At 35.3% G+C, this 10,672-nt stretch overlaps 1 non-coding gene across 1 annotated transcript; it reads right to left on the bottom strand.

Moving 5' to 3' along the window:
• Positions 1–5,426: 5,426 nt before the first annotated feature.
• Positions 5,427–5,499, bottom strand: TRNAF-GAA (transfer RNA phenylalanine (anticodon GAA)). The gene has a single exon. It is a non-coding gene; the product is annotated as a tRNA-Phe (tRNA).
• Positions 5,500–10,672: the final 5,173 nt, after the last annotated feature.

Below are 10,672 nucleotides of genomic sequence, written 5' to 3' on the forward strand. Positions count from 1 at the left end.
GGGTAACATTTTTTCATTTCTCTACTATATTAGGCCCTTTGGTTTATTGGCTTTACAAGATGGAGACATGAAGTTTTCCATGTTCGAAATCAATTTGGTTGATTGTTTTCTGGTTAGCATTGGTACCATCAAAACTTGTTTATTTCTTTGAAATGTTTGAGTTTACAATTTACATGTTTTCATTTCTCTACTTTGTCTGCTTGCATTTAGAAATGAAGCAAAATTAGTCTGAGGGTTTTAGGCAGATTGTTATAATTCTAATTTTTAACTAAAAAAAAAAAATTAGTCTCGTTGTCACGCTTAAAACTACCCTATACGTATAATCGACCTATTATCCTTCCACCAATAGGAGAAAAAGGCAACGTTACTATGTGAAACTAGTTTCGTGTCATTTATTCAACAATAAGGGTGTTAGCATGCATTTGGAAATGAACCCATCTTTAAAAAATTTATATAAAATAGAAAAGAATTGTTATCTCAAAGACAATGAGAAAACCAAGGGTTCCTTCAAATGCTTTACCACTGAGCTATGGACCCATTTTGCATGATTTCAACCTTAATGACCCCTTCTACAGAGTGTCAGTCTAAAAGTGTAAAAAGTGTCTCTCCAAAATAAAAGGGTCCAACCAAGTTCAAACGGGTGACTGGTCAAATTCTCTACCATTGAGCCATGGATCTATTTTGTAGGATTTTAACCTTAGTGACCCCTTAGACATAATGTCGGTTCAAAAAATGTAACAAATTTCTATCCAAGATAGAAGGGCCTGTTAGGATCGCACAACAACGTACACGCTGCAGTGGTGTATAAGGTTCCATATTTTGAGCCACGTGCTACCACCGTAGCACCCTTCATAATCTTCCACGAACTCTTCCCTAACTTTGTTGCATAACCTGTGCTGTCCAACTGACCAATAGAGATCAGGTTCCATCAGAGACCAGGAATATATCTGACATCCTTTAATGTCCACTGATTTCCTGCTGGAGTTTTTATGCAGACATCTCCTTTTCCTTTAATCTCCAAATCTTTGTTGTCGGCAAGATACACCTTCTCGAAATTTCCAGACTTGAAATTTCAGAACAACTCTTTATTTGGAGACTAATGAAAACATGCACCTGAATCCAAAATCCAGGATTCAATCGAACTGTCCACGCTGAGGATTAGAGCATCCCCAATGTCTTCGAAATGTCGCGGAAGCTCTAAGAACTCTATCATACGACCTGAGAGTTGAGGGCTACAAGAACTTTCTCATACGACCTGAGAGTTACGTTAGCCGCAATGCATCTCATGGACGATGCAAAACTATGGTAGTTCTCGAAGATGAATGGTATAAAAAATGGGTCATGAACCATAAACTCATGGAAAGATCGTTGATGGAATCGATGCAATCGACACTCCCCTGGATGGGTTGCCAATCAAAGACCTAACATTTTATATTGACTCTTTTGAAGAAAGAGCCACACAATCGAACAGCTTGAAACGTCACGATAGCCCTGAGAACTCTAACACACACAGGGAAGGACGTGTCGAAGAGTTAGACATTAAGCAAAAGATCATGCTAAAACTCTTCAGCGATCTGACAAAAGACTTCAGGACATCTACACCAAAAATCCATTGTCGTCCAGCGATTAGGATATTTGGCTTTCACCCACGAGACCCGGGTTCAATTCCTTGTAATGGACTATTATTTTATTATTTCATTTTATTTTACAGTTTCTATCTTAGACTAAAAAGACTTTTATGAACTTCGTACCTTTGTTAGAGTTATGTTATAGATATTTTGTTCAATTTCAAATGGTTAATGCGATAATCCAGTCGTTTTCGAGGTCTCTCTTGTTGAACGACGTCATGGTTGAGATGAGCAGGTGATTCAAATGGTTAATGCGATAATCCAGTCGTTTTTGAGGTCTCTCTTGTTGAACGACGTCATGGTTGAGATGAGCAGGTGATTCAAATGGTTAATGCGATAATCCAGTCGTTTTTGAGGTCTCTCTTGTTGAACGACGTCATGGTTGAGATGAGCAGGTGATTCAAATGGTTAATGCGATAATCCAGTCGTTTTCGAGGTCTCTCTTGTTGAACGGCATCATGATTGAGATGAGCACCTGAGTGAGTTTGACAAGTTGGGCTGTAGAGAACCACACCCCAAGCCAAGTTCATGTGGGCTTAACAAACTTAAAATCCAAGAACACAACCCCTTAAATGGAAACCGGGATGCTAAGGAATTAAAAAGCTTTATTTTTGACGTAGAACAATACTTGAAGGTTACTTGAACTTGCTCATAGGACCTAAGAGTTACGTTGGTCGCAATGCATCTCATGGACGATGCAAAACTATGGTGGCGCTCGAAGGTGAATGGTATAAAAAATGGGTCATGCACCATAAACTCATGGGAAGACTGTTGATGGAATCGATGCAATCGACGCTCCTTCTTATACAAAATTTGGATCAACCTAGAGATAAAGCTAGAATTAGATTATGAAACCTTTTTCTAAATTGAGTCACTCCACAATCGAACTTGATCAAGGCTTGATTCAATGACTCAGATGCAATGTATCACAAGAATTGCATAAAACTTAGAAATGACAAAGATATACTCGAATTTCTACACGGGGATCATCTCAACTTGAGAGATCAATTTCATTGATCACAAATATGCTTTTACATAATAATGTGTGGGTATTTATAGTCTCCCCACAAAAGAAGTTAGTGGCCGTGATTTAATCTCGATCCCTTTCGATCTCCACAGAAGACGAAGTCAATTTGAGCATTACAAACTTTATGAAATTAAAATAAGAAATAAAGTTTTCTAACCACTCATGAAATGATGCTTGCAACTTCATCCGCTACTTCAACCATGCAAATATTTACTTTTGAATCTCCAAATGGTCTTGACTCAAATGAATCAGCTTGTCACACATGAAATGATGGTTGAACCTAGCCTATCCAATTTTGTAGATGAAGTATGAATACTTGTTGAATTTTCTTGGCTTTGGGTTGTGTAATAGGTCCAGTTGGAACACCGTGATTCTTATCATCATTCCCCTTCTTCAATAGGATTCGTCCTCGAATCAGAAAAATCATCACCTACATCAAAAGGACTCAACTCAGCAACATTGAGAGTAGAATGTACACTGTGATTCTTATCATCATCCCCCTCTTTAGGATTCGTCCTCGAATAAGAAAAATCATCACCTCCATTAGAAGGACTCAACTTAGCAACATTGAGAGTATTATGTATTGACAATTCTAAGGGAAGATCAATTTTATTGGTCCATGCAATAAAATGAGTCATTTTAATAAATGTCTTATACAGCATTTATAGTCAAATAAAGAATTAGGAATCCACGCTATCTACAAACGCACTCCCAATTGAGCTATCACGCTAACATTGAAATGAAAATTCATCAGTAAAGTTATTTACGCTAACTCATTGAAATTTTAAAAAGAAATAATAACTAAATTTAGATTAAATAGTCACTAATTTTAGATTGAATATTTAGGTTATGCAAGTTAGTCAACTTGAATTAGGTGCAGTGAACGTGGATCAAACACGTGACTTTCAGATCTTCAGTGATGCTCTCACGTGACTTTCAGATCTTCAGTGACGCTCTCAAAACTGAGCTATCCCCGCTAACATTAAAAATAAAAATTCATCGGTTAAGATATTTTCACTTCTTGATTGAGATTTTAAAAAGAAATAATCACTAATTTTAGATTTTATAGCCAGGTTATGCAACTTAGCCAACTTGAACGCTCTCCAAACTGAGCTATCCCCGCTAACATTAAAAATAAAAATTCATGGGTTAATAAGATATTTTCACTACTTCATTGAGATTTTAAGAAGAAATAATCACTAATTTTAGATTGAATAGCCAGGTTATGCAACTTAGTCAACTTGAATCAGGTGGGATCAAACACGTGCCCTTGAGATCTTTAGTGATGCTCTCCCAACGAAGCTATCCCGGGTAACATTAAAAATAAAAACTCATTAGTAAAGTATTTAGCTAATTCATTGATATTTTAAAAGGAAATAATCACTAATTTTAAATTGAATAGTCACGAGTGAAGTTATGTGACTTGAATCAGGTGCGGTGAACGTGGATCGAACACCTGACCTTCACATTTTCAGTCTGACGCTCTCAAAACTAAGTTATCTTAGCTAATATTTGAAAAAAAATCATAAGTAAAGGTATTTCTGCTAATTCATTATATTTTAAAAATAAATAATCACTAATTTTAGATTGAATAAAGTTATGCAACTTAATGAACTTATGCAACGTAAAACAAGTGTTGTGAATGTGGATTAAACATGTAACCTTGAGATATTCAGTCCGAACTAAGCTATCCCTGCTAACACTAAAAATCAAAATTCATGTGTAAAAGTATTTCTGCTAATTCATTATTCGTTGAAATTTTAAAAATAAATAATAACTAGTTTATTTTTTATGCAACGTAAACCAAGTGCGGTGAACGTGGAGTAAACATGTAACCTTCAGATATTCAGTCCGAACTAAGCTATCCCTGCTAACATTAAAAATCAAAATTCATGTGTAAAGGTATAAATAATCAATCTGATGCTCTCCCAACTAAGCCATCCTAAATAACATAAAAATAAATAATCACATCTGAATAGTAAAGTTATGCAACTTAGTCAACTTATGCCAGTTGGATAAAAAACGTGACAGATCTTCTGCTAATTCATTGAGATTTTAAAAAGAAATAACAGATCTTCTGCTAATTCATTGAGATTGAGATTTTAAAAAGAAATAATCGCTAATGTAGTGAACGTGGATCAAACGTTACCTTTAAATCTTCCTTCTACTAATTCATTGAGATTGAGATTTTAAAAAGAAATAATCGCTAATGCAGTGAACGTGGATCAAACGTTACCATTAAATCTTCAATATGACGCTCTCCTTAAGCTATCCATGCTAATATTAAAATTAAAAATGCAAAAAGAAATAATCGCTAATGCAGTGAACGTGGATCAAACGTTACCTTTAAATCTTCAATATGACGCTCTCCCTGAGCTATCCACGCTAATATTAAAATTAAAAATTCAAAAAGAAATAATCGATAATGCAGTGAACGTGGATCAAGCGTTACCTTTAAATCTTCAATATGACGCTCTCCCTGAATCGCTAATGCAGTGAACGTGGATCAAACGTTACCTTTAAATCTTCAATATGACGCTCTCCCTGAGCTATCCACGCTAATATTAAAATTAAAAATTCAAAAAGAAATAATCGCTAATGCAGTGAACGTGGATCTTAAATCTTCAATATGACGCTCTCCCTGAGCTATCCACGCTAATATTAAAATTGAAAATTCATAAGTAAAGGTATTTCCACTAATTCATTATATTTTAAACATAAATAATCACCAATTTTAGAAAGAATAGACAAATTATACAACCTAAACAAAATGCGGTGAACGTGGATCGAACACGTGACCTTTAGATCTTCAATCTGACACTCTCCCAACTGAGCTATCCCCGCAATATTTGGAAATGAAAATTCATCAGTAAAGGTATTTTCGCTGATTCATTGAGATTTTAAAAAGAAATAATGACTAATTTTTTATTGAATAGTCAGGTTATGCAAAAAGAAACAGGTACGGTGAACGTGGAGATCGAACACGTAACCTTCAAATCTTAAATCTGACGCTCTCCAAACTGAGCTATCCCCGCTAACATTAAAAATGAAAGTTTTTAAGTTTTAAGTAAAGGTATTTCCACTAATTAATTGAAATGTTAGAAAGAAATAATCACTAATGTTAGATTGAATAGTCAAATTATGCACCGTGAACCATGTGTGGTGAACATGGATCAAACATGTAACACCAAAAAAATGAAGGAAATTATATGTAACGAGTATGTATATGTAACACAAAAAATTTCCACTAATTCGTTTCTTATTTTGTGTTTGTAACGAGTATGTATATGTAACACCAAAAAAATGAAGGAAATTATCTCCCATAAGAATAAGCCACTCATGAAAGACCCAATGGATAGAAAGAAAAAAAATTAAAGGATTAAGCAAGAACAAAGAACTTAGTCAAGTCACTCGTGTACCCTAACAAATGATTTCACGGAGTTAAAGGCCTTTTGAAAAAGATTGGAAACCAAAAAGTAAATCAAAAGGGCAAAAAAGTTATTTTATCAATTATCAAAAATCTTTCTTGATTTGTAATTCTTTATCTAGAAGGAATCTCAAGATTCAAAAAAAAAAAGGGAAAAATGATAAAAAAGCGATGAGAAATTTGTAGAAATTTTTTGGATTTTTCAAGAAAAATAATAATAAAATATTCAAAAAGTGGAAAATTACCAAAATACCGCTAGAAGAATGGATAATTACAGAAATGCCACTCTAATTAGAATCAGAGCATCTACCGTGACCATCCGAGCAAAATCTTTCGAACTCAAATCTCAACCGTCGGATCTCCTCCAAAATTTGATATGATCTAGAACGAACACGCACGGATCATCACATCCAACGACTAGTATGCAAAGCCAAGGTCGATAAGGCCATGATCGGAGTTGATATCACCAAAAAATTATCCAGAAAGATCGATCTCTAAATAACAAATATTCTGGAGCTCTCAATGTCGGTTTAAGCTCCTCCTATAAAGTCGAAAGTAGGAGCAACAATACGGAATAAGAATCGAGAAAGGTCGATCCCCGAATTGAAGGCAATAATCGTTTAGATTGTGTTTCTCCTACTCTCAGATTTCTTCCAAATTCGAGAGCAATCCTCCACCATTTCACTTCAAACTTCTAAATAACGAAGAATCTGGAGCTCTCAATGTCGGTTTAAGCTCCTCCTATAAAGTCTAAAGTAGGAGCAACAATATGGAATAAGAATCGAGAAAGGTCGATCCCCCAATCGAAGGCAATAAGCGTTTAGATTATGGGTCTCCTACTCTCAGATTTCTTCCAAATTCGAGAGCAATCCTCCACAATATCTCTTCAAACTTATTCCTACCGTTTCTCAACAAGATTACCCACAAGTTCTATGAAGGAATAGAGTGCTGAAAGTGCCTAGAAACCATTCCCCCAATTCAATCCGCCATTGAAGAACTTCAAGAAAAACTTGAAAATCCAACCCGAGGATACATGATGACTCGTCGAGCAAGAATGATTCCAATCAGTTTCTGTACCTCCAAGGAATGCTTCCATAGAAGACCACGAAGAAAAATAACCTCGAGAGCGTGCCAAATTGAAGGAAATAGGTTTCAAAATTAAATTGGGGATAAGAGTTAAAATTCCTATCTACGATCTCTTTTCCTTCAAATTAAGGATTCCTCTAGCTTCAGAGGAAGAAGTTGAGTAAACTTGATGAAGGAATCCAGAGCTGAAACGTCGTAGAATAAGCTACCCACGAGATTGAAAATCTAGCGTTTCGAGTGAGTTGCATACCGAGAACGATTTCTGGAAATTAAGGTCCTACACTCAAAGACGTTCCTCCAAACCAATTCCTTTAGCCTAAAGATAGGATATGGAAGAGGTTCAATGAAGAAATAGGGCGTTGAAACCCCTAGAATCGGCTACCCAATAAGAAATCCTTTGTTTTATCTCCAGCGATAAATCAGATTTTGGATGAACTTTTGTAGCGAATATCTTAGGCTATGATCCACGAGAAGTTATCAAATAAATTCCGAGCCCTTTCTTGTAACATCCATCTTTAAGTTTCACGAAGAAATCGAGGAGAGAAACACTGTAAATGTGGCTATACAGGCCGAGTTTCAGATGGCGGCGATGCGAAAAATGTGCATCTTCTTCCTGTAAAGAGGAAGAAAACGATGATACGGCCAGTTCAACTGAACTGTCCAAGTCAACTCAAAAGTTGACCTTTTCTCGGGTTTTCTCAGTAGATCTTATTTTATGAAATGTTGTATGAATCCTTTTCCCGAGAGGTTATATAAGGTAATGACGTTTGGGAGTTATTGGAAGTTAGCGAAACCAATATATGGGAGAAAATGCTCAGGACGATCCATATGACTTTACCTCCTAGGATAACTAAAGTGGTATCCCTAAAATAATAGATTCCACAGATGTACCCTTGCTCTTAATAGATACTACGTGCACAATATCATGCTGGGCTATTTCCTAAGAACTTATAAGTTCCAAGCTTGACCCAAGACATTATGCATAGAGGCCCCTATTTCTCTTTAGGTGAGATGAGAGCAGCCGCTATTTCCTAAGAACTTATAAGTTCCAAGCTTGACCCAAGACATTATGCATAGAGGCCCCTATTTCTCTTTAGGTGAGATGAGAGCAGCCTACACCACGATTTGCTAGCAGGATGCCACGATTATGACAACGCCACCTATGCACTCATGGGAAGTGGTAACAACGTTTTGTTTTAAAATGTCTTATGACAACGCCACCTATGCACTCATGGGAAGTGGTAACAACGTTTTGTTTTAAAATGTCTTATGACAACGCCACCTATGCACTCATGGGAAGTGGTAACAACGTTTTGTTTTAAAATGTCTTATGACAACGCCACCTATGCACTCATGGGAAGTGGTAACAACGTTTTGTTTTAAAATGTCTTATGACAACGCCACCTATGCACTCATGGGAAGTGGTAACAACGTTTTGTTTTAAAATGTCTTGTGTTGTCGTTCCTTATTCTGTGTTTTCACATCAAGGTCATTTCATAAAGGTCCTACCGGGAGTTGAAACCAAGTTGTTGGATTCAAAGTCCAAAGTGCTAACCACTACACCATAGAACCCCTTGTAAAAATTTATTTTGGAATGGTTTTCCTATTTTATGCCGATTCCACAAGAAGGGAGATCCTATCATGAGTCAAACTCAAGTTATTGGATTCAAAGTTCTAGAGCTGTCTTATCTAACTCGTTGTGATCTTGAGCACCTTTAGAGTGGTTGCAGAAGTAACCCTCCGGTGTTGATTGAAGCTTTTGGGAGAACATGTAATTTTATATATTTCTTATAGTTAATTTATATATTGTTGTATATTACAAACAAATTGAAATAATACTTTACATCCCCGTCTTTCTTTCTTCCGTGTAAAACTTAACATGAAAACTATATTATTTCAATATTCACTCGAGAAACAAGGGGTGAAAACTATATTATTTCAAACCCTCCATTATTGCTTCTACTTTGCGTGAAAATGCTTCCACTAAATCATGTTACTAACTAGTTGGTTTGGTTTGATTCAATTCTTGGGTCCACTAAATTGAATTGACGTAGCTCAATTAAACTCTTGATAATATAAAAATCATAAGTTTCTTAAATTAAGTTAACTTAAAAGTTTAACCCCTAATCGTTTTTAGAATGTTTAGCTTTGTGTCTAGTTGATCTCTAAATGCTTAGAAGTATCTAATAAGACTTCTATTTAAGGAACTTTTCACTATTATAGATGTAAGACTTCAGGTTTATTATTAAGGAATTTCAAATGAGTGATTTGATATATCACAGAGGACAAAATATTTATTTGTTTCAAATATCTTACGTTGACCATTCTTTTTTGTCAAGTATTTTGAATATTATCATTGTGAATTACTAATGGCATTAGATTGAATCTCATTAATAACAATATCCCAAAACTCAGGTAAAGACGACATCAAAATTAATACTTTAATTTCATCTTCAAAATTTATTTCCACTTAACTCAGTTGACTAATAATCATATTAGTCACTCGTGAAAAGTCAACATCCATCGATCACTTATGAAACAACACAACACAGATGAGGGTAACATTTTTTTATTTCTCTACTATATTAGGCCCTTTGGTTTATTGGCTTTACAAGATGGAGACATGAAGTTTTCTATGTTCTAAATAAATTTGGTTGATTGTTTTCTGGTTAGCACGGGAACCATCAAAACTTATTTATTTCTTTGAAATGTTTGAATTTACAATTTACATGTTTTTATTTTGATTTATTTGCTTTACAAGATGGAGACATAAAGTTTTCTATGTTCGAAATAAATTTGGTTGATTGTTTTCTGGTTAGCATTGGTACCATCAAAACTTATTTATTTCTTTGAAATGTTTGAGTTTACAATTTACATGTTTTCATTTTTCTACTTTGTCGGCTTGCATTTAGAAATGAAGCAAAATTAGTCTGAGGGTTTTAGGCAGATTGTTATAATTCTAATTTTTAACTAAAAAAAAATTAGTCTCGTTGTCACACTTAAAACTACCCTATAGGTATAATCGACCTATTATCCTTCCACCAATAGGAGAAAAAGGCAACGTTACTCTGTGAAACTAGTTTCATGTCATTTATTCAACAATAAGGGTGTTAGCATGTATTTGGAAATGAACCCATATTTAAAAAATTTATATAAAATAGAAAAGAATTGTTATCTCAAAGACATTGAGAAAACCAACGGTTCCTTCACCCAAGACCTATGGCCCGACTCCCAACATGGAAGGGATAATCTAGAGAATCATTCTAAGAACCCTGCCCGATGGGTTACAAACTCACATTTCGGTGGGTTCTGCAAGCACGGATTGCAAGTTAAAAGAGGTTGAAAACAAAGTAAAATGATAAAAGGGCCCAACCAAATTCGAACGGGTGACCTCTTGATCTGCAGTCAAATGCTTTACCAATGAGCTATGGACCCACTTTGCATGATTTCAACCTGAGTGACCCCTTCTACAGAGTGTTAGTCTAAAAGTGTAAAAAGTGTCTC

The sequence above is a fragment of the Cucurbita pepo genome, chromosome 10 (genome assembly GCF_057944985.1).
Source record: "Cucurbita pepo subsp. pepo isolate OVF chromosome 10, ASM5794498v1, whole genome shotgun sequence".
Classification (NCBI taxonomy): Eukaryota; Viridiplantae; Streptophyta; class Magnoliopsida; order Cucurbitales; family Cucurbitaceae; genus Cucurbita; species Cucurbita pepo.